A 27,796-nucleotide genomic window follows, 5' to 3' on the forward strand; every position below is an offset into this window, starting at 1 on the left:
AAAAGACATTAAAAATACTTTGTGCTGCTCTAATTTGAATTGTTCTTGTTTCATTTGGAAAACGTTAATGAGATAGGCTAAACTTCATTAGCAGGAAAATGAGGAAAGAGTTGAATCATTTGTTATAAAGGGACAGCATAATTCAACCCTTCTTGTTGCAGAAGCCATTTCTTAAAGAAAAAAGTAAATTGGGACACTGATGGGAAACCTGAAGGGGATGTACAAGAAAATTTGATGTTTCAGTGAAAAGACCCCTGCTGGTACCCAAAAGCATACATGCTTATCCCACTACTGATCTATCTCTTGGGCTACAACAGTGAGATCTCTAGGGATGTTTCTGGTACTGTGTTTCTATTAGGGTCAGAATTAGTAAGTTAATTGTATGTATTGTGCCTTTGCAGTATTTGTGTTTCACTCTGGTATTGATTCCTAAATCAGGATGTGTGTGAAATGTGAAAAACAACCAAACATTTAAAAAGTATTATATCTGCAGTCTGATTTTTAGAAGATGTGGGCTAATCTCATGATCCTTTTTCATTCTGAACCTATTCTTTCAATCCAGTTTCTAATGGTTTGTGTTAGAGGCATGTAACAAAATTTTACAGTTACTGTGATGGAATTTCTTTTATGTGGTTGCCATAATGAACGTGAACCCTTACGTCTTAAGAATATTCTTCATTCAGGCTATTGCATTTGCCTTCAGTCAATAGGATGAGGTAGGGGGAAAGTAGTCAATAAGTGACAGTATGCAGACTCAAAGGAGTCACTGTCTGCTCACGCATACTGCATGAAGAGAGAAGGCTTGAATTGTTTGAATCTGTTCTACGTTGGGAGTGATTTGGTTGAATTTTGTGCTGACATAGCAGTAACATAATACAAACTCTCACAGGATCAATGAAAATTTAATTTCGGTGAAAATTATATATACTTTATATATTACAATTAGCTTTATAGTCAATTATTTACTAAATACTTTAATATGCCAGCTATGATCAGGCTGGCTCTGCTAAAAATCTCTATCTCTGTAATGCTCGGGGTCTCCATGCAAAACAAAGAGGTAAAATTTCTCCCTGTAATCTTTCTAAGAAATGCTTCCAGAGATCTCCGGTGCTAGTGAAGATGTTAAGTCAGACCCTTCAGAGCGTTACCCCTGTAAGCTTGAGTACAAAAATCTGCACACATAGGGGAGTTTCATAGGCTGCGACTTTATTACTGAATGCATTGAACCTGCCAAGTGGCAGAGCATGGCTCATGTCCACACAGATGAGCATTTTTCATCCCTGCCACCAGGGCTCTCCAAATGAAGGTGAATGCATCCAAACCACCCCTTAGGGACTGCTTCTGGCATCATTTATATACTTGTTATAGTTCTCGGTACATGGGGGAAGTAGTCATGGCTGGTTCTGGTAAGCAATTAGCTGCTTTGTCACAGAATTCGGTACCTGGAGAGGCTAGGTTGCATCTTCTGATATGCTGTTTTTAGCAACTTCTGGATCATTGGTCTGTGCAGGCCTGAGATTTCCAAGTACAACTTTGTTTTGTAACAAAATTTCAGCACTTCAGTGTATTATTATATCTGGAAGCTGTAGGAAGCAGAAAGAAGCATAAAAATTTGCACATATATAGCTCTCTCTGAGGATCTTCAAGCAATATTTAAATATTAGCATCTCTCAGTGGAAAGTAAATGTAATTTCCATTTAATGCTTAGGGAATCCATAGCATAAGGAGACTTACATGAATTCCCAAGGCCAGATGTTTTCCCTGGTGGAATTGGGGATCATAGGCACTTAGATTTCCTCATTTTCCATTTCCTGCTATAGTTATCAGAGTTCAGGTGGATAAAGAAGGAGATTATTTGTGAGATATTGGGCCACAGCAGGGTCTGAATGGATACGCAAAACTTAGCACTGATGAGAAAGTAACTCATAACATTATCAAGAGTAATGGTTGAACAGAGAAACTGGAATTTGCTTGGAGTGATGCTACTTACTGGAGACTTTAGAGAGCCTGAGATATATATTCTGAAAACGTGTGTGCTGCTCATTAAATCTTTATTTCTGTATTATGAAAGCATATTATATTGCACTTCTAATTATGTCCATAAATAGAGATTTACAGTCTGAAGCTGTGAAATGCCATATAAGAAACAAACACATGAAAGAGAAAGCATGCTTACAAGGTAGCTTATAAGATTTTGTTCGAAAAACCCTTCAGTACCATTCCTTACGATTACTTCCATGTGGTTTTCACAAATCATCCTTACTTTTCTTCCTAATGAAAAAGCTGAACAACTTTCAGCTGCTGCAGCCTGCATGCTAAATAGAGAGGGAAATAGATTTCACTGTATAGGATTCGCAAATGTTCACATGAATATTTCACATTCTTTAATGCAGCAGGGAACTGGTTTGAAATATATTAGCATTTCTTGATCTTTCCCAAAATAAATATATTTATGTGAAAATACAGGGCTTCTCTTTTATGAAATTTCATATAAACCCATAAGCTATACAGTATTAAATCCCTGGGTGCCGCTGTAAAAGGTCTGGCAAGCTTACTGGAGATTTTGGTCTCAGTGCAGGAAGTATAGGCATGAGCTTAGGGCTTTTCATTACCTTTTCCAAACATTCAGGCAATTCCCAGAGAAACAGGAAAAGCAATAGAGAGGTGTAAACACCCACCACCTCTCTCCAGTGCTATGGGGTGTGAGTTATAGTTAGGATAACGCTGTGTTAAAGTTGTTTAGGCATTTGGGATTTCCAAAAACACTGTTGTGTTTGGGATGTCTGCTATGTTGTTCTCCAGGGGATTAACACATGCAAAATGCTGTTGCCTTTGGGAACTGCAACGATACTCACCACCTCTGTTAAGTATTTGAGTCTCTATGGGAGTTTACCGTCAGTTAGGCTACTAAAGAAAGGTATTAAACCTGCGATCAGTTTGAAATGCTGGGGTGCCATCAAAACACATCCAGGACCTTGCAAAAATTGAGTTCCCTGATGAAATTTCCTCTCATAACTCATGGTGATGGCATGCCCCTTTATACCACAGGCAGTCTGAGTCATGCTAAAAAGAAGCCTGGAACAACTGAGAATGTGGTGAGAACCAAAGCCAGGGGGATGGTCCTGTGGCCATGTACCTGTATTAGGGATGTGGGACTGCAGCTGATGACCTCCTGGTTGTCTGGTACCCACTGCACTGAGAAAGAACGTAAGATGCGGTGCCTTGAGCATGCTGCAGAGCCAGTGCTGACAGCCACCCTGCTCCCAGCCTCGAAGTGCTGCTAACTGGCTAGTACCCATGTATTTGCATGCAATGCCGTCCTACCAGTATGGAATGAGCCTCCAGTTACCAAGGAACCAGAAAGTGAAAATGCTTACCTTAGGCTACAGCTAAATTAACACAAAAGGTTCAGTATATACCTGATTTTGAATTGATACAATTAGGCAAGTATGGTACAAGAATGTGCTGCAATTGAGGTACATTTGCTTGCATTTTGCTTCATACCGTGTTTATAATTTTACAAGCGTAAGGCGATGCCTATACCCTTTAGAGAGAAGAGTACTCCCACATATTTGAAGTGATGCAATTTGAAATCAGAATTATTCTTACAAATGCAAGTTTGGGTATAGTGAAATACTAGTGGAGCATGTGGCAAAATGCACATCACTTAGAAACTCCTATACATTTGCTGGGCTTTAAAAAAATGAATTCTAGACATATTACAGAAGATGAAACCCTGTACACAATTATTCTTTCCAAGGAAAATCAAGGAAATTAGACTCAAGGAAATCTAACATTTTGGGGATGAACAAGATGTTTTTGATGAAAAAAGTTATACCTTTCAAAGTGCAATATCAGTATGCCTTCAAAAAAGCATATTGTGCAGGTACAGTTTAGTGAAGAAGGGTAACAAACTGAAAACACCGTAAAGAAACTGGTCTTTGAGACCTTTCTTCTTCACAGGCAGAAAATCTCTTCTAGGCCAAAACAAAGACGTGAGCAGCAGTGAGTGGTTTGAATGCAGAATGAGATTGGCTTCTTGCTGTATTGGCATGGCAGAATGGCCAGCTGGGGTCTCACTGTCCATCCTGTGATGAGTCTGTGACTAATGCCCTCTCTGAAAACAGGTCCTTCAAGTCCATCCTGAAAATAGACACGTGGCTGTAGCACAACAATATAGAAAATAATGTGGGTAGCATCTGAATGATGGACCTGTTGTAGCATCCTGATGACTTCGTTCACATGTTGCAGATCTTAAGAAACATGTCTAGCCATGCTATTACGCAGCCAGTTGATATGCCCAGGTAGATTGCTGTTCCCTTTTCTTTGCCGCTAAGACTTAACCTTCTGAGCACCCAGGCAGAGTGTCGGTTTTCTCTCAGTATATATTTTTCTTTCAAGGTAATGACAGGGGCTATAATAATAGGAACTGCCAAATTTACTAGGAGAGTTCGAAGAGGATGTGTCAGTTCATGAGGAGCTGCATGCTGACACTAAATTTGGCACCTGTTAGGAAGTCTTTTTAGCCCTAAACTTTAAAACTTCCATTGCACCCCTGGGAGGTATTAATATAATTGCAACCTCTTTTCAGAGTGTTTCATAGGATGTCTGTGCTTCCTACAGTGCAGCAGCAATGGCTGAGGCACTGCACTGGTGGCCAGCTTTGGTGGGGGTCAAGGAGGGGGCAGCAGCAAAGCGTTTGGATCCTGCTCACATCCCTGCTGCTTCTGCTGGTTCTCTCTTCTTCTGCACTACCGTCCTGGCCACACAGCACATTAGAGACAGAGGGAGAGGAAACACTAAGTTCATACCAGAGGCCAGCAGCCAGCTCTCCATTTAAGTAACTAGAAGCTGTCAACACCCAGTACTGCTGAAAAATCAAGCCGTAGTTGTTTTGCCTTCCTCATCTCCCGAGAGCATTCCTGTGCATTCTGCCCCAAAGACTTCACTTTGAAATAAAAGGAAACAGTGACAAAATTTAAAAAAAGGCAGGAAAGCCCTCAGAGCCCACAGAGTGGACTCCTGCTTGTTGTTCATCAGCTGTGTTGCCCCAAATGGCGCTCACCCCAGCCAAGCATGAGTTTACGAACACTTAAAGTTGTCTGTGTGCCAAAAGAAGCAGCAGCAGTTGCATACTTCCTGGTGGTCATCTGTGAGAGGTGGGGCGTGTGATGGAGTATTGTAGGGAAGGTACAACTACCATATAGCTTCTACAGAAGCTATTGAATTTGGCATAAATCACAAAAAGTAGCAAAGAGTTTGTGTTATTGCTTGAGAAGCCAATCACATTTTTCTTCCTGTGGGGGAGGGAAAGAAATAGATACTTATACTGCTTTCCTCATGGCAACCCTAAACACACTTCACTAGCAGCAAGTGTTGCACTTTCAGATGTCCAAAGCTTTGGAGGCAAAGAAGAGAGCCATCGTGTAGTGTTTCAGACTTTTCTTTAGCAAATCAGAAGCTATATGCTTTAAATAAATGGTATGGATTTTCTCTTGTCCTTTTTTATCTCATCAGCAAAACCCTGAGTTTAGAAAGTTCCTGCCCTGAGTCATAAATATATGTTCTTCCTGTCTCCTTGTTATTAATTCTCTCTCCTTAGATTTTCATTCTGTGTCTTGGAGGTCAATGACGTCCAAAGACTCCAGTGCAAGGAAAATTACTTCCTTCCTAACTGCTTTGATTTCTTTTTCTGAGTCCTTGGGACTATGTACCCGTTTCTTTGAGGAGATCCTCCCCTACCTGGGTTTTGGGTTTTTTTTTTTTTCCTTTCTTTGGGTTTGTTTTTTTTTTCTTAATGAAAACCCAAGAGGGTGTCCCTTACTCGCTGATTTATCTTTTACCAGTTATGGGGAAAATCAGTGTTTTGGGTAACATCCTAACCCTGCACAGGACTGACAATAACGATCTAATTGGATTTTTCATTGTTAAATACAGTGATCATCTGCAGAATAGTGGATGCATTATTAAGACCTCAGCTTTGGTTTGCTTTGGTTATTTGCTTAGAATTTAAATACTGTTCTGAGCTGTATATATAACATTCTGAAAAACACAGCAGATAAACTAGTAAAATCCCCACCCAATGAACCTTTTTCTTATTATTCCAGAAAATTAGAAAACTCTGCAGATTGGGAGAACAATTGGACTTGAAGCAAACTCCTGAATTTAAGTAGGAAACTTTAATTCTTAGGACCTACCTTTAGATCATGTCACAAGTTCATATAACTCAAATTACATTAGTGAGAGGAAAAGAAATCAAAATTAATTCCAGATTTCTGAGCAATCTGTCATAACTGATTCAGATATAGGCACTGTTAATAAAAGCCTTAACTTCAGAGCACATAATAAAAAGATAGTTTCTCAGATAACCAGAATACTAAATAAAAAACCCTGTAGTAACACACCAATGTAATATTTCTCGACCATCCAAAATAACACAGTTTATCCTTTTTTTTCTGTCTATGTTAGACTCATAGGGGTGAAACTGGGAATTGCGCAGGCCGTAGGTCTCAAAGCACATCCACCTTCCCTTTTCCTGACTGAATACCTCAGATATAAACTGCAGTTGGCCTTCATGCCAGGAAACTCACCTTGTGGAAATGCTTCTCAGCCAGCCAGCCGCCTGCCCCCCACCTGCAGGGGGAGCTAGGGGTAGTTGCATTCTGCAGAGTCATTCCCAGGCCACCGAATCCAGGCTGAAGACATGTAAACTCCAGTGGACTATAAGAAAACATGTAGCTTCGTTCTCATTTTTAAAAATGCTATCTATTACTTCATATAAAGCCCTAGCAGAAAGCTTTTGTCCCACCACTATTCTCTCTTCTTCTTTCTACCAAGCCCACAACTGTCGGATCCAAGCTTACAGTGTTCTGTAATCCTGCATGAGCACATTGCCAATAGCTTTCCCTAGGGATGTTGTCCTTTTGCATCCAACTCCCTCTAATGGCCTAATGCAGAGCTGCAGGTTTTGAAGATTCCTGCGCTGTCATCAGAAGTGTTTCCTCGCTTTATTATCTGTTCACATCTCACTTGCTAGCAGGGGCCGCTGGCTGTAGGACTGCAGAGAAGCTGTGGCTCTCACCCATTGTTGTTGCAAGGGCAGGAGAAATGGGTTTATTGATTGCTGACGGTGTGCATCTGGTGCTTGCAGGTCTCGCAGTAAATTCGCAATTAGAAGCTGAAAGAGATGGAGATGCTACAGAAACACAGACTTCAGCAACCTTTTAATCTGCTGTAATCTTAACTGATGAGGTGGGTTAAAAGTTTCTGCAGCAGGTCCGAAGTTTGTAACATGCACATAATGGAAAATTAATTAATGAAAACATATAAAGGTAGCAAGCAGAGTAGTGGGCTTTTTAAATATACCATAATATTAATTGATGGGGTAAGTTGAAGGATCCTGAAATAGAAGCATTGGAATGAAGCATAAGAAAGAAAATCATAAGGAAAAGGCATTTGACCTTCTTGCATACATATAGCATAGAGCTATGAGAATCAGAGGGCTGCTTGCTATCTTCATGATGGGACGGCACCTATGCATCCAAACGATACTGTGGTGATGGAGTTGTTGCACAATGGAAAAGAGGTGCCATGAAAAAGAGCTTCATGCCTTCTCTTATTCCTGATCAATGGAATGATTAGGAATGAAATCACTTTCAGAAAGGGCACTGCATTCAATGTTTCAGAAAGGCAAGCTGCGTGAGTTGTTTATGCATATTAGTTACCCATCACTGCCCATGAACCACTCTAGTGAAAACAGTCTAACTAACTGTAATGTGTTTAATTGCCAGCAAGTATCACTTTGCAAGCTATTTCTTACTACTTTCTATCCACTTCACAGCTTTAGGCACCTCAGACTTGGTATATAAAATGACCAGATATTACCCTGCAACATGTGTGCAGTACAGCCATTGGAAGCAGTGTTGCTCATCCAACTATATGGAAGCAGCATTTATTTAAAGCTGAGTTGTTCACCTGTTTCAAAGTTTTATAGAGTGAGTAAGTGCATGGCTGCAGAATTTGAAACTGCTTGGTTATAAATCTAGTGACAGTAAAGCTGGAAGTCACAGTGAGTGGCTTCCCTCCAAGCACTTGCCTTTTTATGAATTCCTAAAGAAGAGATTAGCTTTACAGTTAACACATATGTTCCTGTAATACGTCTTTTGCTTTCTGGCTACCTTCTCTTACATTTGTGTGCATCAGTCTTGAGAGGAACAGGTTTAACTTCTCACTCCGACTCAGCTGGGCAGGAGCATTGCCTTTTAAGTGGGGTGGAAAATGAGTGCAAAGCTTTCCCTGGACATAGGAAAGATCTGGGCATGCAGCTGTCTTGATGACTGAACATAATAACGACAAATAAAGGTTAAGCTTGCCTACCCCATACCAGCACTACCTGCCAAAGATTCCTGACTCTTGACCTAAGTTGCTCAAAACCGTGATCAACCTATTTCAGTTAAAATGAGCAAGAGTAGCAAAACAGGAGAGAGTAATGGATCTTTTCTAACCCATTTTGTTGGCTTAAAAGGTAACTAACCTTCAGCTGGACCATAAAGATAGTCTTCAGCTGGTCCTGTTTTCCAGATAAAAATGAAAGGCTTTTGTCTAAAAATAAAGTTTGTTTTCAAAGCTGAAATATGAATAGTGAACTTGATGGTGTGACAACTGGAGGGATTTATCCATTCCTGAGCTAAGAATTTTGCTTCCACCCATGGAACTGTGTGACAGGGGTTAACTCAGCCTGCCATAAAACACCTATCTGTTACTTGTCACCCATCCTTGAATCATCGGTAGGTGAAGAAAGGTGGTAGCCTCTACTTTATTACTTCAGTCAAGTTCAGAGATAGGGAAAGGAAAAAAGAGTGTGTGGAAAGTCCCCAGAACGTAGAGCCAAGGAAGGGCAGTAGCAGGATTTGAAGCAGAGATGTCTTCTCTCACTGAAATAGGATGCAAGGAAGAGAAAAGCTGGCTGCAGGAGCAGAGGGAATGAGATGAGAGGCACTGAGGAGAGGGAGGAGCTGGATGCTTGTGAATGATTATGGGGAAGTGAATAAATGGAACCTTCCATATTGCTCAGCTCCATGCAGGGAGGAGATTAGCAAAGTGAGAAGTCTAAGGAAACTACCCAGAGAAGCTTTCTGCTGTGTCTCAGAGCAAACCCTTGGGGTAGGCTGCATCCCGGAGCAATAAGGTGGAGATCAGGAGGAGAAGTCGGACAGTGGCCCCAGCAGGGTCACCAGTATGTCTAAACAGAGATTGGATTAGTGAAGATGGAAGGTGAAGATGGTGTGGGGAAGCCTTTACTCTCTGAATGTATGAGACGTCAGTATCCTTGAGGTAAAAATGCTCAGGAGATGAGGTATCACGAGGTCTTAAGGGCCTCTGTCCAAATCCCAAAGAAGACTTGGCGGTGACAAGGAAACAAAGGAAGTAAGCTGCAAAGAGGCTCAAGATTTTTACCTGGCATGGTGTAAACAGTAAGTGGCTTTGGAAAACTTCTGTGCTATGTGCTCCAGTTTCCATGCAGCCCGAGTGGGCTGCACCAGAGTCTGCAAAGCTCCGAGTCATCAGAAGCGGGCACATAGGCACCTGGAGCACACATCCAGATGTCAACTGCTGCAGGCATTACAGAGCCTCTGCCCAACCCAGGCAAGAAATAGCTCACAGACTTAGTCTCTAGCATTGGCCTGATTCAGAACAGTCTCCCAGACAAGCACACTTTGGTTCTCTATTTTTGCAGGGTCAAAACAGATAGAAGCATTTGCTAACATGAACCAGTTGGATATGTTGGGGGCTCTTGTTTGCACAATGTGGTTTAGTGCCAATCAGGTTAGGTTAGCCCAAAATAAAGCAGGGCCCTGATCCCAGCCATCATAGCTTCGATGACTTTTCTAAACACCAAGTGCCTTTCCAGACCCAAGATTTATACTTAAACATGACTTCATTCTGCTTTATGACTAAGTGCGGGCAGAAAGAAAGGATGATATGGCTGAGATAAAACTGTGCTTGCCACTTTATCCATAACATGCTTTTGCAAAGTGCATTTGGTAATTTGCCATTGTAGCCACCTGCACGTAGAGCTTTCAGTACAGAGCTCTGGCACTGTATTTAGTTCATACTTTGACTGCTCAGCTAAAACTTCCATTTGTATGCATTTATTCTGCTTCACACATTATGTTATCAGTCATTTTCAATATTTCAAAGTCACAGCAGTTTCTTTCTGACATACATTTGTCAGATTGAACTGCCTTGATTGCTACTATTACAGACTGCAGTTCCTGACTAAGGGAAAAGTCTTATATAGAACCAGAATATTGAAACTGCTCAATAAAACAATAGATAATGCAGAATAAAATTAGAGCAGATGAACAGAAATAGATGCTTTAAACGACCAACCAACTAAATTAAAAAAAAAAAAAAAAAAAAAGGAGGAGGGAAGGCAGGATTTATAATCCTATACAACAGAATTAATCAGGAAAAATCTAATTTTTTAAGTTCGTGTGCAAGGTGTTGAAAATGGCTCTTTTCTGCTGCTTGGTAGTAAGTCAGTAAAGTATGTCATACTTGGACTTTCTGTTAATCAAATAATTTATCATATTCGTCTAATGATCCCTCTGAACAGAAATATTTTAATAATCAGTCCATTATAGTCACAGCACAATATAACGAGGGGCTTTGGCCTAGCCCGAGAGGGTGCTTACACTCCTGATTAAGTCCTGGTGGTAGTAATTTGTCATGGCACATGAGCACATCTCTCTCTCGCATGTGCTTAATAGCGTGCAGGGACTTTGCTAGTTCACTCTAAAAGCCCTTACAGTTTAGGACTGAGCCCGGGGGAAACACACTTGTTTGGAAATTTAATGGTCCTTTTATGCTTACTTTAACTTAAAAATCCTTTTCCTTATATTTGCTACTGTTGTCTCCAGCTGAAAGAAGAGTATAACAATAGGCAAATTTCCGTAGCAGTGAACAAAATCTGCCACTTAACTACCTGGCTTTGTAGATAACTACATACTGTAGCTACTCTCACCAAACCAGAAAGGTTTCAACTAGTAAAAAGCACAAAAGGGCAAAATAACTTTACTGGCTGCAGTTTCACAAGTGTGATGCCTAAACATGACCAAAGAGATCATCAGTAACTCCAAAGACATTAGATTCCTGCAGAAAGCCCGTATGACAGATAAGCTGTTGTTTTGGGTTTCTTTGGCTTTTTTAATTAAATATTTGAAATTTTTAATTTAAAAAAACAAACTCCATTACAGTAATATTTGGAGGGAAAAGTAGCAGAGTAGTAAGCACAGATTTGCAGCTTTGAGAGCAGGGACTGGAAGTTCCTGTCCCAGGACTGATTTTTTTGGCTCTGTTTGGAGTATTCCTAGAGCAACAGGTGAGAGGAAGCATGCAGAACTGAGCCTTGAGTTAATTGAGAAGTATGCATTCTATTTTTAATGTTGTTTGGTTGTATTAATTTCCTTGGTTTTGGAGAGACTTTAATTAATTAGCAGAGGATCTTCGGATCATGGAATTATGCCATATTTATGCTGGTTTAGCTGATGGGAGAATTTAATCCTGTAAATATGTCTTTGGTATAATTTAGATGTAAGACTCGAGATTAACATAAATTCCCTGTTTCATGGGGATGTTAATTTCTTTTTTTGCCTGTGAAGTACTATGCAAAGCTACAGAAATGTGTCAGCTCTGACAGCCACACTTGTGAAGCTATCAGGGCTTTCAAAAACTCATCGGGGTTCACCTGCAGCATCAAATTCACCTGCGTTTTCCCACCATTTTATATAAATCTGGGGAAAATTGTAAATTCCATAAAAAAAAGCAATTGAAAATGAAGCATGGTTCATACCCAGAGGAAGTGAAGGTTTGTTGATCATCTTTGTGTCCTTCCTAAATCAGAAACCCTAAAATGCTCATTTTTCATTTTTTTTAATACCAGTCTTGCTCCAAGTTAAATATATAAGGCCTCTTGAAAATAAGGGCTTTTAGAAAGAACCTCTGACAGGTGTTTAACCCAAGAACAAATACATCCATGGTTGTATATACAAGTAAGTCACTGTGCTGGCAGCAGCATTTATATTTTATTCTCACCCCCAAAATGAGATGTTTGTTTGTATGGCTGGGCCAGTAGAAGAGAGCAGAGGAATAATGCATAGCAATACACTCTCCTCCTGCTTTACAAGTGAAGGGGCTGTCACTCCAACTTGCAGTGGGAAACTAAGCTTGGGGAGATAAATAACACATCCAAGGTAACTCCACAAATCACTTGGCCAGCTAGCAAAGCCGTCACTTCTCCCACCACACCTTTTCTCCCCATTTTCCCAGCTTTTCCTTCTTTATTCCTAACGCAGGCCACATGGCTAAAATGATTACTTGCTCTGAGGCCTTTATTGTAGAAGAAATCAGGGTGGTTTTGGTGTGGGGGCTTTTTAAGGCCTGAGGTTAGGAGAAACAGCCTCACTGCTTCCACTGGGAGTTGCAGTAGCTGAGATTAAGAGAGACTGCAGGCTGCGGAGCCGGCACAGCCGCGCGCTGCGCACAGGCACAGCATCCTTCTTCTCCCTCCTGCCAGCTTTATTTCAAATTACCTGGTGCCTTAGCACCACCAGCTGTGTCCGTTTTTCTGCCCAAAGTGCTTTCCTACTGCTGCTTCAATTAACACTGACCCTTTTAGCTGCTCCAGTGTTGTGTAGAAACCTGTTCTCCCTTGCACTGCCAGACAGGGATAGTGGTCTGCGGCAGGGCCCAGGGAGTGCAGGGGACCATTTCCCATCGTGTCTGGGCAAGGTCTGGGTCCAGGAGGTGTAGAGAGGGCTGCCTCTTTGAGGTGGTGGTCTCAAAACCACCTCAATAACACAACTATTGTTTGGGATCAGTACTGTTGTTCATTGTGAAGGAGAGAAGAGTTCGTATTTCCTTTTTTTCCCAGTTTCTGGAAAGTGTAAGTGATTTGTTTGTTCGTTGGGCTGAACCGTCATCTTTTTGCTTGTGTTTGAAATAAAGCCTGGGTAAGCAACTGTCACCAGGAGACTTCTGTCCCAGGCTGGCAGGACTGGGAGCAGACCATGCTGTGCTCCTTTCAGCCTATTGCAATTCAAGATGATTCCCACAGTGCTGCATTTCAGGTTCAATTCTGAAGATCTGCTTGCTCACAGAGAAGCTTTCTCATCCCCCACAGGCACTTGCATACACACTAGTATCTTTTTCCAAATTGAGGAAAAAGTAGAGCTGCCAGCCCTTCATCTTGTCTAGGCAATGATAAGCTCCTTGCTAAAATGTTTAAATGTTACAGCCCTTTAGAGCACTAATATACATCCAACTGATCCTGTACAGCTGGAATTGCTGGGATGAATCTTAATAGTAATGGTGCAGGTTATCTCTGTGTAAATAGCACAGTATCTTTATTCAGCAGGAGAAATGCTGCAGGTCTGCACTGATATATTGATCTGGATAAACAGTATAGTTTATTCCTAACTGGAGGCATCTTCTTAACGTTCAGTTTGTGATGCTGGCAGGTAAAATTGATGATTTACTGTTCGTGGATATGGCAGCATACCTAATGTGCTGCCTACAATCAAAGTCTTTTTCTCCGTAGGCCTGATGCTGGGCTTCATGAGCCTCCTGCTGTACTGCAAACACCAATGTAAACATTGCATCTGAGCAAGAAAGTCCCTTATTTCTGTTTGCTGTTCTTTCCGGCAGTCTGCTTCACTTTCATTTGGGGCGTTAGTGGTGCTTGCCTTGAATCATAGTGCTTTGACAGCAGGGTTACAGGAAGCTTTCTTGGCAACATTTGCTTTTCTAGAGAATTGTTTCCTGGCTGGAGGCTTATTACCCACTCTGAAGTTGAGCTTTCTTTCAAAGCAATTTCAGCTGTTTTTGGACTTGGTTTGAATGAAGCTGAGTTGAATGTAGTTGAAGGAGAAAATATTCAAGGATTATTTTTTAACTCAAAATAGGGAACAAATTATGAAATCATGAGGCATTTGCTCAAGGCCTTGTCAATCAGAACTGCTGTTTTTAGCACACCATTGCTGCTATGTTACCCTGTCTGCTCCACAATAACACTATAGTTAGCTAAATTACCTATTAGCTAGATACTCAGATGTCATTAGACATTCTTAAACTGAAATCTTTGTTAAAATTGGAAGTAGAAACTCATTATTTGATAGAACGAAAGAGAAAAAATGCTTATAATAACACCAGAATCAGTCATCATAAAATGAGGAAAGCCTAAATTAAGGTTTCACATCAAAGAAACCTGAAAGTAAGGGATACAATTAATCCAGGCAGCCAGCTCCATATCAGCCAGGTAATGATGCCATGTAGTTAACCTGTGCTTATAATTAAGGCATTTCCTTAGTTATTACAGCCTCAATAGATAAATACAAAACCAAAAGTGTTTATTTCTTTTGTTTTCAATTTTGTAAGAGCATGTTAGATTTTTGTCTTCAGATGATTACTTTTTGGCAAGGATGGGAAGGTCAGTAAGCTGAAAGCTTAGGAAGTTGAAAATGCATGGAAGTTGAAAATGCATGCGAATCCTGATTCGTGCTCTGTAAATCTTCCTCTGGCTTTTCCTACATCAGTGTGAGATCCTCTGTGGACCGGGATGCTGGACTAGGTGTTGTAATGGCCTTTCTATCCCTACTGTCTGCAAATCTGTTCACTTCATTGTAAATCTCTTCGCTTGCCATCAGCCTGCTGTCTTTCTCCTCCAAGCTTATAGTTTGCTCCTTTGCAGCGTCTCTCCATCACGTTCAGGGCGCTTAGGTCACCCTCAGCAGCATATGTGAATGCTTCAGCCTGGGAAGTGGATAGCTCCAGGACGTCTAGAGGATCGTCCAGATAGCTCACTGTCCATACCATGAACCCACAACTAACTTCCTGTGATATATTCTACTTCATTACACTGCTTATTGAATTTTGCTGGCAGTATTGTCTTTCATACTCTTGGGACCAGCATCAGTTGTCATGGCAATTACTGTCAGACAGTTGCAACTTGTATGCTTGGAGGAGGGTAGGAAAGCTGATGGCCAGAAGAAGTAGCAGTTCAAAGCATAAAATACCAGTTACTAATACTGCTTGGTATCCAAAATGTTTGGGGCTGTAATGGTTAGTAGTTTGATTTCAGTCAATATCCTTTGTGTTTTTCATATTAGCTCCTAGGTGAATATTATTGGTTTGGTTTTTAATAATGGTGGCATTTGAAAAATTAATGAAAGAAACGGGTCATTCTCTATGAAGTCATTCTTCAGATAGTTACAGGAGTCATATGTCTGCCCATCCTGCATGTGATTTGGCCATTTTATACTAAGAAATAGCTTACAAAGGAGCCCACCATGTTTGAAAAAACATGGACTCTCTTTAATGTCGTTTAGCCTCTCCACAGTGCTTAGCCCCAGCTCCTCGAATGCTCTAGGGAAGAAAGACTGCAGAAGTAGAAGCTAACCACTTATCTCCTGTCATCTGTTACATTGTGGATAGGGCCTATGGGCTGTTATTTCCATTTCAGTGCTTTTGAACATCAGGCTTGCCTATTGACCCTTCTAACATGGGTGGGTTGGGTTGGTTATGTTTGGGGTTTTTTTTAATGAAGCTAAGGAACTAAGTCTGAAAACATCTATGCGTAAGGTTGAAGAATATCCACACATGATAACAGCATACCATTACAACCAATTCAATAATGGATTACTTTTACCAGATAATAAGCACAAAATAGAAGGCTTCATACCCTCAACACAAAATAGAAGGCTTCATACCCTCAACTACTAAACCTGTCTACCCACTAAATTTTCCCCACAGGAATTTTGTCTGTATTGACCAAGGAAGTTGAAATCCTTGTAAATAGATGTAAATTGAAAGAAGAAATGCAAGATAAAGAAAATTATGTAAACATGCCAGGTGCTCATAAGAATAACCTATCAATGCTCTTTTCTGTAAAACAATGACAGAGAAAATTAATAGATTGGGGCTTTGAAGCAGTGTTACAATATATACCTATTCAAATATGCTCTCCTGGGATATTCTTTTCTTAAAATAAAACATCCCCTTCCCTGCAAAACAAGTCTGGAAAAGAGGAGAGAAGTGTGTATTAAATTTGCTCAGCTCATAGCTCCATAGATAGGATCAAATTCATTTCTATCAAAATTTGGAAAAAATGCTTCACAGCGTTTTCAAGTCGGATATACCTAATAAGACAAAATTATGCCTCTGGAATATCTTGGTATGAATTTATTGTTTTTCTGAGCAACCTGACACAAACAGAGATGTTTTCAAATATCCCAGGCTGCTTGATGGTTGGTTTATGTTTAGACAAAGAGGAGAAAGATTTTTACCTTATTGACTGGTGAAGTCCAGGCAAGCATCATCTACTTCTGTATTGACAGTCTGGCTTTCATAATGGAGGGAAAAGAGGAGTCTTTACACACAAGTTGTCACATATGTGTTTCAGCTTTGCTGCAGGAAGGCTCTGTCATATGCCTGCTGAAGTCACACAGCCACTTTCCAGTGCCTTTCTTAACCACATGCTTTGGAAAACAGCGAAGGCTTTTGCCGCATGTTGGGTAGCATTTAAAAACATCTCAACAGGGGATGTATCAATATTGATCTTGTGCTAGAGACTGCATTTCTCGATGCTTCACTCTTTTGTAATGAACATCTTTAAAGGAAAAAATGGGCTAGTAATACTCAGTCCACCAGGATCTTAGGGGAATGGAAGCAGGTTTCTTGTCACAGTGGAATTGACAGTTTTCTCATTGATGGCATTTAGGAGGAGTTGAAATAGGATTAAAGCTTCATGATGCTGGTTTATTTCAAGAACATGACATGTTCGATATGATAATAAAGTGGGAATTTTTCTTCTGTGGTTTTTTTGGGCTTGGGGTTGTTTAAGATGAAATTATGGATAAAACGATGGCTGAAGTCAACTGTGCATGTTTCTGAGGCAGTCGGACACAAGCTGACAGGAACCATTATAAAACCTGACAGCAAAACCAAAAGGAAACTAATACTGTAATAATATGTTTTGTGTGGGAGGCCAAGACTCTTAACAGTGTTGGAAGGCATTTTGCCCTAACATGCTTTAATATCATAGTTGTGCTGACATTGTATATCGAGAATTATCATCAGGAGAAGGCACTAGAGATAGTGGTTTGTCATTACAGATATTTAGAGAGCTGGTGAAGTGAGAGTTAATCTTCTATTTCTTTGTGGACACGTAATGAGTGAGAGGAAAGAAAATGTTTCCCAGTATCACATGTTAGCACAGAGTAAAGAGTGTAAAATCCTCACATAAAGGAAGAGTGGTCCCTGAACCATCCATCTATCCAACACTTGGATTTAACCTTCAGCTCACTAGTATATATGTTTTACCCACTAATAATAAAGCCAGAGTAATAGAGTTATAAGCCCTCAGTACTAAAAGTGGGTTGCTGTAAATAAATCTCTGCTGCACCAGGAAGCCTTAAGTGTATTTTTAATAAGAAAACCTTAACTTTTGAGTAGTCTTCAGGCTCTCACCAGAGTGAAGTTATCATTATTAATATCCCCTGTGGAGCTCTGAAATAACTTTGCATTTACTTAGCTATTTATATGCTCCCTTACAGTAATATTGTAAGTAAGTTTGGTTGGCATTAATAAAGTTAATGGTTCGTTACTATTGTATAGACATTTCTATTTAGAAAGACCACTTACTGTAGGCCATTGAATGATAAACTGCTTTCAAAAGCCAGCTATTGGCAGCTTGCACCTCACACAGGTCTCCTGGGGTTACTTTACCTTAGGTGCTCTGAAACTCCTCTGATGTCGTCTTTGGGCAGAGATCTCTCTCATGTTTTGGCTATAGAGGGAACTACATTTGGGGCTTACAGCTGGACAAGCTGGGTTCCCCATGCCAGGTTTCCCAGGCAGGCCCACAGAGGTGGAGCACCAAGGGGCACTGGCAGGGGGAGGGCAGAGCAGAGAAAGGGAGGAGTGGTGGGATGAAAAGTCTGGTGTCCTTCATTTACCATATGTCTCCTTTATCACTGGGGGAATACCAAAAGGGAATGCCAAAACCCATTACTCTTGCACTGGGGTGCTTGGTTTTAGATCTGCAGTCCAAGATTTTCATTTGTCTGATAGGACACCCAAGTGACAAAGCTACAGGTAATTTGCTTTTATTGCTGTTATATGACCATAAGAATCAAAGAGATCTGCTGGGTCACTAAATCCATTATCCTGCTATGATAGGCAAACATACCATATGAGTCCTTTCATAACTTCATCAAGCGCCATCTCAATACCAGTCTGGGGGATTTTTGTTTGCTTGAGTGTTTTCCCCTGGAAGGTCTGTTGTTTTTCTGGTGCTGTTCCTGCTGGGAAGCTTTTCCTCCTTCGTGTTACTCCAAGTGCATTCTTTATAGTCCGTATTTCTTCATAGCCAGTGTGTAACTGTTTGCTTTTGTTAACTTTGTCTTTTCCCTCACATTGCTTTTCTCTGTCACTGTTTCTGCCTTCGTTCACTCTCAGTTCTCCTCTTTTTCATGCATGTCAGAAAGGCTTTTATTCTCTTGAGATAAGGTCTCTCTGTTCTCCAGTTCATCCCTGTATCTCTTATCTGCACCAATTCTGGTTGCTCGAAGGTGGGTAAGGGCAGCTGTGCAGAGCATTCAGACAAGATCACACCTGTACCTTCCACCATTTGAATCAGAAATACCATGCTTGATGTATTCTAGCAAAGCATTTGTCCACTGTGCAACCTCGTGGTGCTGGAGGTCGTTAGCCACTGTTACACCCCAACCCTTGTTGTCCTCATTCACCTCCAAGCAATGAATTCCTAGCTGGTATGGTATAGCGTTCTTCATTAGCCGTGCACTCCAACCCTCAACATGGTAAATAACTTTTACCGAAACCTCAATAAAAAATGTTAAATTTAGGAGGCATAGATATGGGGGTAGTGATTTTTTTGTTATTGTTCTTGAACTGAAGATGGCCTTTGGTAGGAAAATCCCAATCATGTAGTTAAGTAGCAATGTAGTATTACCAGTTTGCTCATTCGTGTAGGAATAGGCCTGAAGTGAATGTATTACTGTAGTTGAGCAAGAAACCAGCTCTATTTAGTTAGCCATTTTTTTTTTAGGAGAGATCTCAATTCCGTTCACTTTTCTCACACCTGCACTCCACTCTGTGGATGCTCCATCCCTGGCGGTGTTCAAGGCCAGGTTGGACAGAGCCTTGAACCACGTGGTTTAGGGCAAGGTGTCCCTGCCCATGGCAGGGGGGTTGGAACTAGATGATCTTAAGGTCCTTTCCAACCCTTACGATTCTATGATTCTATGATTCTATGATTCTCCTTCAGCATGAACAGAATGGTAGCACAGGAGAAAATGCTATTGTAAACTAAAGCTCAGAGTTCTTCCAAGAAAGTCTCTGTTCTTTGCAAACCTAGAGAATAATAAATGTAGATTGCATAAGAGATGTAGCTGATGATAATAGCACAATGTTTAGTCTCTGATTATTCATTGTAGTAGGACAATTACAGAAATCTTGATTTTTTTTCTATGGTGCTATTGAGATTTACTACACTTTGTTGCAAAAAAATGTAGAACGGCTTTGATAAAAGTAGAATGGAGTTTATTTTTCTCTTTTTCATACAGTCAGAGGTAGTATTTGTGATTGCCACCAAGAGCCTGATTTCATGTAAGAGCTGTGAGACGAGAAAAATAAATTGCCTTAGTGCTCTTCACCTGGGTCCTTTACTTCTTAGCAAAACTGGGCTTGCTTTTGAGTCTCCAGCAAAAGCTAGGCTCCAGTGCGTTTCTCATTGATTGAAATTTTATTGTGAGCATTTTGCACTACAGCTACGGTTATCTCTGCTTGATAAATAAATTCATTATGCTTTCTGATGGATTTTTACATGTTAAATAACATATAAAATACTGTTGTTATTTGACAGGCATGGGCTATTGGAAAGTAATAAACTGAATCAGAGACACTTTCTTCCTTAACCACTTTGTTTGGATCAACAACTTCATGTTTTCATTCCAATAATTGGAAGTTTTCAGTGCAGGTATACTGCTATATCTCTAGGAGAGATTTGATCTGTGGTCACTGAGAAATAGTTCATTTTTGGTTAGTACTAGTAAAAATAATTGCAATGTCAGTTCTGTACCTGAATTACTTGTGATAGATATACTTCTGGATTAGGCAGTCTGCACTGTGAAATAATGAGAAATGTCAGGTTTTGGCTAAAAAATGAGCAGTGAAATATCTCTGCAGGTTATTATCACTTTGAGGGATTGTGGTTCCTCTCTATTATTCCCTCCGCTATTGTTGAATTGTCCAATTTAAGTGAATAACAGCACATTCTTTCTAGAAACTGTTGGTGGGAGCCAAGGAAATAAAATGCAATAGAGGGATCTATTACATAAAGGATACCTGTATATAATAGCCTTTGGCAAAGTTGGGAGACAATAGCCAGGAATCAAATTCACCGAATGGAGAGGTTTTTCTCTTTTGTTTCTCAAAAGTCTGAGCTACATATACTGAGCATCCCAGTCCTACCAGAAAACGCATGCTTTTGTACTGTCCTTGCCAATATTGTCGACATGGCAGTCGCACAGGTTGGATGCCTCCTACCTTCATTAAAACTCATAAAGCTGCTATTTATATCTTTTGTAATCATGAATGAGTAACTACGGAAAGCATTTAGCTTTCTGCACTGTCACATTTGTAAAAAGGAGAGACATTTTAGTTTTTGAGAATTCACAGTTTTCCATATGTCCTGCAAAACCACCTTTAATTTCTATCCCTTTTAAAAAGAGTGCATTAATGCATCACCTTCCAGACTGACTGGATAATAGGCAGGGATAATTTGGAATTTTGCAAGTCTTTTCACACCTATTTTCAGTCATTGACTAGATCTCTGAGGATCGGCTCATTTCAGCAAATTGGGGGGGGTTTTGTGCAATTTGTTACTGAAGCAACTACGTATTTGCTGAAGTTGGTATTTGCCTTTGACATCCGCTTCTTTATTCACTATAAATATGCTAAAATTTCACTTTTAGTTAGCGGTCTGCAGGCTCTGGTCATCTTATAACTAAAACTTTTGTATGTCAGCCTGCACAGAGGATGTTTGTAAAAAACATTGTTCCCTGGTTTCTTTATTCCATCAAGATTTCTTGCCATTTGGCACAGATCTGTTCCAGCATGCTGAGCATCCTTTCTGTGGGGAGAAAAATGTCAGATTCTGCAAAAAGTCCCTGTTGGAAAATAGACCAACCAAGGGCTGTAATGCCATGAGGGATCTGTGGAGCTCCTCTTCTGTATCAGCAACATCTCGGATATTCCTTCTCTTGCCTCAGTTTTGCAAGGTCTGTTTGGCCTGAATTACCCACATGATCCAGTGGAAACAGAAAACTCATAGCTTTACAGGCTTCAACAGCTTTAGTCCAGTTGTGATTACATATTTAGATGAAGCACAACAAGGAGCTTTAAGAAAAGAAACTCTGTTTTTAATGATAGTTGTCCTATAAATTGTAGAATTTGTTAAAATACCCTAAGTAATTAAATAATTATGCAGAGTAGCTGGATTTCATTGCTTAGGTCCCGGCTGCCATTATGGCTCATGAAGGCAGTATATTTCTAAATGAGGAACAACTTTCCTTTCTCTTTTTTATGTGTAAGACAGGCCAAACTGTCATGCTTAATTCATCTTTAATGGAAATGTATTTATATGTTTTCATTTTGTAAGTGAATTTAGGATTTGGTCTGTGCAGTGAGAAGAAAGGAAATCAACAACTCTGTTCTGGGCTAAGATCTTCTTGTGCTTGTGCCAAATCTTTATTATGAAGCAATTTTTTTATGGCCACATTTCAAAGCCTTGTGTGACAGAGATTATAATAAAAAATGTTCCAAGGGTCTACATCCGTAACAGTGCTGGGTGTCGCTATTGTGCAGAATTTAATTTTCTCTCATCAAATTGCATATTGCCACAGGATGTTGTGTCTGTCTTTTTGATTTACATAAACAAATTTCAGAGTAGCTGGACTACTCTGGCATGATGAGATGAACATGAAATATCACCCACCACCTTGAATACTCTGCCTTGCCTTTTTGTTGTTATTCCTTATAGGTAGTGCTGCTGCGCTCTTAAATAAGTTTTCATTCATTTCTAGTCCCTTTCGTTCTACTTTACTTAATGATCCATGTCAGCAAGTAGATCCCAGTTTAGAACAAAACAAAGTAAAATTGATTTTCCCGGTTGTATTAAATTTATTTTACAAGATAAAAGCTGCCAGTTTGATTCTTAGCTGGCGTGGCAAAGGCTGCACCAGTATTTGGGTAAAGCTGTGGCAGCTGAGACCCTGAGAGATGAAGGGTGCTGGTTAGCAGGTTTGCATGCTTTATCCCTACGAGAAAGAGGGCAGGAAATTTCCCCTTGCATGCTTTCTCCCACACTGTCCTGACTGGGGCAGAGGCAGTTCTGCAAATTGAAGAAAATCCTGCCCTTAGCACAGGAACAGGAGCTGGAGATGGAAAAGGCTTGTTAGATCACTCAGTTCATTTCCCTGACGAAGCAGATCTGTCCTCTGCCTTTCCCAGTGCTCCGTCTGTCCTCTGCATTTCCTTGTGCTTCTGCTGTTCTGGGTTTTTTCAAAGTGGAATGAAGCAAGTATTTTATCTAGTCATTAATAAGGAAAACTTCATTCTCCTGTGGCACTCCTGTCTTTCTTGCTACAGGAAATGTTATATTATTGGTTTACCCAACTTCCAGTACTTAGTATTCCATAATGGTAGTTGTTTTAGGCAACAGCTATCTAATTTATATTAGATGAGCACTATCCATTTATATGGTGCCCATCACTGTGGTGTCTTAGCACCAGAGTGACAGCTTTCGTTTCCCTTCCTGTGCATGCAGTGGGTTGGCATGATTTATGATTGTCAGCTGTATTCTTAATATTTATGCTTGTGTGTGCAGATGTGTTTGTTTAAATAAGTTACAGCATTTTACAGAGCTTGCTGGTTTTAGCCTGTATCAGCATTTTCTGGTGTGAGATAAGACAGGCCTTTCTGTCATTTCCCAAATTCTCAGCTTTTTAAAAAGGCAAAAGAGGAACAACTAAGCAACCACTGCAAAAGCAACTGGGCACTGTGGTTACAGACAAACCCAGTCTTTCCATGTCTGTGACTGGTGCAACTTGCCCACCAAGGTCTGCCAGCAGTTTTGTACCCTGCTTCTTGGTCTGGTCTGTCTGAGATCCCAGCAAAAGCAAAGCACTCATGAGCCAGAGCATTCCTACCCTGGAGGCCCCATAATTTAGGGTTTGTGATGAGCTGATGTTGCTTTGCATCCCTCCCTGCTTTCTTGTTCCCAGATTGAGGCTCCTCAGCCGGCAGCAGTGCAGGACAGAGCTGATGGCTGCTGTGGTTATTCCTCTGTCATTTCTACTAGTGGTTAATAAGAATGCCTCACATTGCTAACGCCCTGTTTACTGCAGTTTAAATGCGTTGCCTTATTTCAGCTCTAATCTCCCCACTGTTGAAAACCAACCCCAATTAGGGCAGAAGAAGATTTTTCCAACCTACTGAGATTTGTTGGTATAATGTTTACAGCCTCTTTTGGCTCAAAAAGTACATCACACATAAAAAACATTATCTCTGATTCCCTGCAAAATATCTGTTTTCTCTGAGAAGTTAATTACCGATTTCAAACCAACTGAAATGAGGCCTAATGATGGCCTTCTCTTAATTTTTGACAAGTGACGGCTTGATTAGATCTAACCTTATATAGCTTCAAAGGAGAAATTTAGTTGCGATACATTTTCATTTCATCAATTCCTCCAAAGGCAGTGCCAGAGACCAATTTAATTTCTGGACCTTTAACAACAAGGAAATTGCAAGACCAGAGTGATGTAGAAAGAGGTATTTTGAAAACTCTCAGCAGATGATGCTCGAGTCTTCAGCTGAAGCAGCTAACCTTCATGCCTAGCATCCAGGTAACTAATAGCAGGGCAAGAAAAGTGGGTTTGGCACATGGCAGTGCTGAAGAAAGCAGCAGTCAGGAGTGACACTGATGGGAACCTGAGGCTGCATATATTAGCTAAGCCAAGTTTTCAAGGTGGTGACTTCTGTTGTTGTTGCTGTTAAGATGACTGAGCAAAGGAAATGAGGTCGCTTTCCTTGCCCCGGTGCTGGATGATGGATGCGCGGGTGAATTCAGAAATGTTTCGCCCCAGTGGGCACACTTACACCTCCCCGTGCTCACCAGGTCAGCTCCAGATGAGCAGGGATTTATTCTGCCTCATTCAGCACATCCCCGCAGTGCCCTGGCCTTGTCTCCTTCCAGCCCTGCTCCCTAGGCTGCAGCCACCATCCTTCCCCAAGTGGAGGAACGTGGAGCTGAGCCTGAGTCCCTTCTTGTCTCCCTAGTTTCCAGTAAATCAGTGCATGCAGCCTTCTTGTCACAGTTGCACCATTGCTCAGCTCAGTGTTGCTGTTGCGCAGAGAAGCATTTTATGGGCTGGTCCATTTTCAGCAGTAGGAGCTGTTTTCTGTTTTAAAGGGTGATTTCAGAAATTTTGGTTATTTCCTAGGCATAGCAAATATTTCTAGCCATTTTTCCATATAGCCATCAGTTAGTCTATTACTTCTTTTTCTTTCCTTCAGCGTCTTGGTGGAAGGCTTCCATTTTATTTTGTCTTTATTTTCCTTATTGTTTGTCTTGCACATGGCCTTAATACTTGATTAAATTAAACATCCTTTGTCCCACCAAAGTTTTTCAAACCCAACAGGATTAGGCCTTTAGTGAATTATTACAGAAGCAAACCGTCTACCTCAGAGTAAGCCATTTCCTGCCTTTCTATGTTTTCCTGCCAGAAACAATGAAAAAAGCCACAAGAGGCGGAAGTAACACAGTCTTATTTAGTGAGCATCAAATGTAGAGTATGTGTTATTTACACTTTATCCTATTAAACTGAACTAAATGTTTGCTTGACATCTACCTTTGTGTACCAGGCCTTATTCTGATGGTAGAAAGCAAATTAAAAAAAAAAAAAAGAACTGGAAATTAGGAGAATAACAGTGATTTAGAAACTGGTTGGACCTAGGCAGCAGTGCTTGTCCAGATCCCACTTTTCTTAGCTAAAAGTCTGGTGGTGGCTTTGCACTGAGCTCTCCACAACACACATTTTGGTTTGAGTAAGAAAGCTCTAATGAGTGCAAACTTCAGCTCTTTACCATCACAAAACTGTAGGTACCTTTGGATTCAAAACGTGTGTTCTTTCTCCCCTCCCAGTCTGTGTAGCTGGGTTTTCTATCCTCTACCCAAAAAAGTGGACCAAAAAGTTGTTTCTTCCGGAAGTTTCCCAGCAGGTTGTTGTTCTCTTCTACCAGGAATGTCCTTGCCCGTACTGCTTCACTTGGGGAGATTGTTTACCTGTAAAGTCAAGGTGATGAAGTACCTCTTGCCAAGCTGTGATTAGTCTTTCCTCCTATTCTTTACTACCCCAGCCTTCCACCCAGCTGCAGTTCCTCAAGCAGATTCTTGATGGCCACCACTGTGACTGCTTTCCTGGGCTGGAGAAGGAGCAGCCAGAGCCCAAATGATCAGGGAAGTAGAGAGCATTTCACACCTTGTAGCTTTATAGAGGGACATTTGAAGTAATTTGAAGAGGAATCAGGAGGAGAATCAGCAAAGAGGCAGAGAAATGTTAGAGAAATCTGTATGTTTACCCTTCTTTTCTAGCTCAGTCAATAAGGGGAGGTATTTGATCATATTAGGTTGTATTTAAATCACAAGGTTATTGTTAAATGTTTATGTGACTGATGCCACCAGGAAAGCGTATATTTAATGTAATGTGGGATTCTGATTCTTAACATGATTTTACAGTTTCACTGATTTTCCCTTTCATTCCCAAGGTTTGCTCTCTGTCTTTCTACTGGGTGTTTCTGTAATGCTTGAAATTTTTACAAGCCCTTGTGCATTTGATCCATGAAGACATACTCTCTTCTTCATCAGCAAACACAGCTGTTGGCTGCAAAATAGGAGGGTTCTGCCATGGATAAATCTGCAGGTTTTCCCCCCATTGTCCTCTGCTGAAGGTCTCCCACTGAGAAACATCACTCGCCTCTAAATCAAAACTGACCACTCTCCCTAACAACTGCGGATGGAGCCCACTTCAGCATTGCGTCTCCCTTGTCGCCTGTGGAGGCAGAGATTTCCTGACACCTCCACATGTCCCTGCACACTGATGAGCACACAGCATCTGCATTGCAGTCCCTTCATCCCTGGGACACTGCATATCCCTGCAGTTCCTGATGGATGGGTGGTGGTGGGTGCCCACCACGCAGGGTGGGAGCAGGAGGTCCACACAGGCTTTCCATTCATGAATGAGCCACTAGCTCCAGGGATAACTTTTTGGACTGGACCCCTTTCAGTATCCCTACTACATTTGCAGGGTGTTCCCAGGGCTCCCTGCTTTCCTGCTATTTAACGTCTCTTTTGTTCTTCCCTTTTCTGCAACTGGTAGATATACCAGTTCCCCATCAGCCTCAAGATGCTTTTATGATTTCAGAGAGGTGGGACAGGGAGAAGGAAGCACCGATCAAACTCCAGGCAGACCGTGCATGACTTGGGCTGTTTCTCCTGGTTTCATCAGCCCTGAGGCTGCTCACATGTCTCTACCCCATTGCTTACCTGCTCACAGTGGTTTGATATTTTCTCCCCTGGCCCAAGGGTTTTTTTCTTTGTAATTTTCTTTTCACTTCAAACCTTGTGAAGGAGAGACAGCATGCCTCTGAGCTCAGACTGAATGGTGCGCAAGGCTTTGGATCTCTAACAAGCAGCTGGCCACAGCTCTGAATATGATCTGATACGGAGAAACATGCCCAACAAACTCCTGCCACATTCACTTGAAGAGGGAAAGATTTGTATGTACATGCTTTCGCTGAAAGACTGTATTATGCAGAGCATGCAAAGTATCAACTGCTATCCATTTTTAGAGCCATTGTCAAACAGAAAATTAGCATCGTGGAAGAGACAGTGGGAGATTTCTCATTCTCCCCTCCTCTCTCTCCCCTGGTACAGTGTCTTTATTCTGTTTTCTCTAGTTCTCTTTGTCTTACTGGCGTACTGGTCTTCCAACCATCCTTTGTTTCATTTATATTGAAATCAGCTGGCAGAAGACGAAGTTCACAGCATATATGTAAAGCCGGTGGTTTTGAGACCGTTAATTATTGTTTTCCTCCATCTTTTCCAGGAAGCCGCTAGTGATTTGTTTTCAGGTTCATTTCATGAGTGCTTACTGCCATTTACTCTGAACTCTGGTCTTTTCCTTTCTCTGCCTGTCCTTCAAAACGTTGACCACATGCTGGCTCTGCTTTGCATTTCTGTATCTGAGTTTGTATTTTAATATTCATTAGGTATTTGTACTGACAAGCCCATCAATACATTAAATTAGTATATATGCAGCTAACAAGTATGGTACATGCTTAACTGACTTAGAACAACATTAAAACAGACAGACACAACAGATTGTCTCAGCAGGGTTTAATAAACTGTACTTATCCACAGTCTCTCTGAAAAACAGACACACAACTGCAGTGTACAGTGCTCCTGGAATAATAAGATAAACAGTAAATGTGCTAATCTAAACATGTTTTGTTCTTCTGATGAGAAAATTAAACTTTCTTCCATCATAGAAAGCTGTTTCTGTGGCTTCTATTCTTTGAAACAACTAGGCTTTCAGTTATAAAGTACCGTGCATTTTAATTACACAAAATATTTAATGAATATCAAATAATACTGGAG

The 27,796-nt window shown here is 40.8% G+C and overlaps 1 protein-coding gene across 5 annotated transcripts in view; it reads left to right on the forward strand.

The window, feature by feature from the left end:
• GRID2 (glutamate ionotropic receptor delta type subunit 2) overlaps nucleotides 1-27,796 on the forward strand; it is a 744,842-nt gene that overhangs the window by 674,658 nt on the left and 42,388 nt on the right. The gene's annotated exons all lie outside the window — the stretch shown is intronic.

Source organism: Strigops habroptila, chromosome 7 (genome assembly GCF_004027225.2).
Source record: "Strigops habroptila isolate Jane chromosome 7, bStrHab1.2.pri, whole genome shotgun sequence".
NCBI lineage: Eukaryota > Metazoa > Chordata > Aves > Psittaciformes > Psittacidae > Strigops > Strigops habroptila.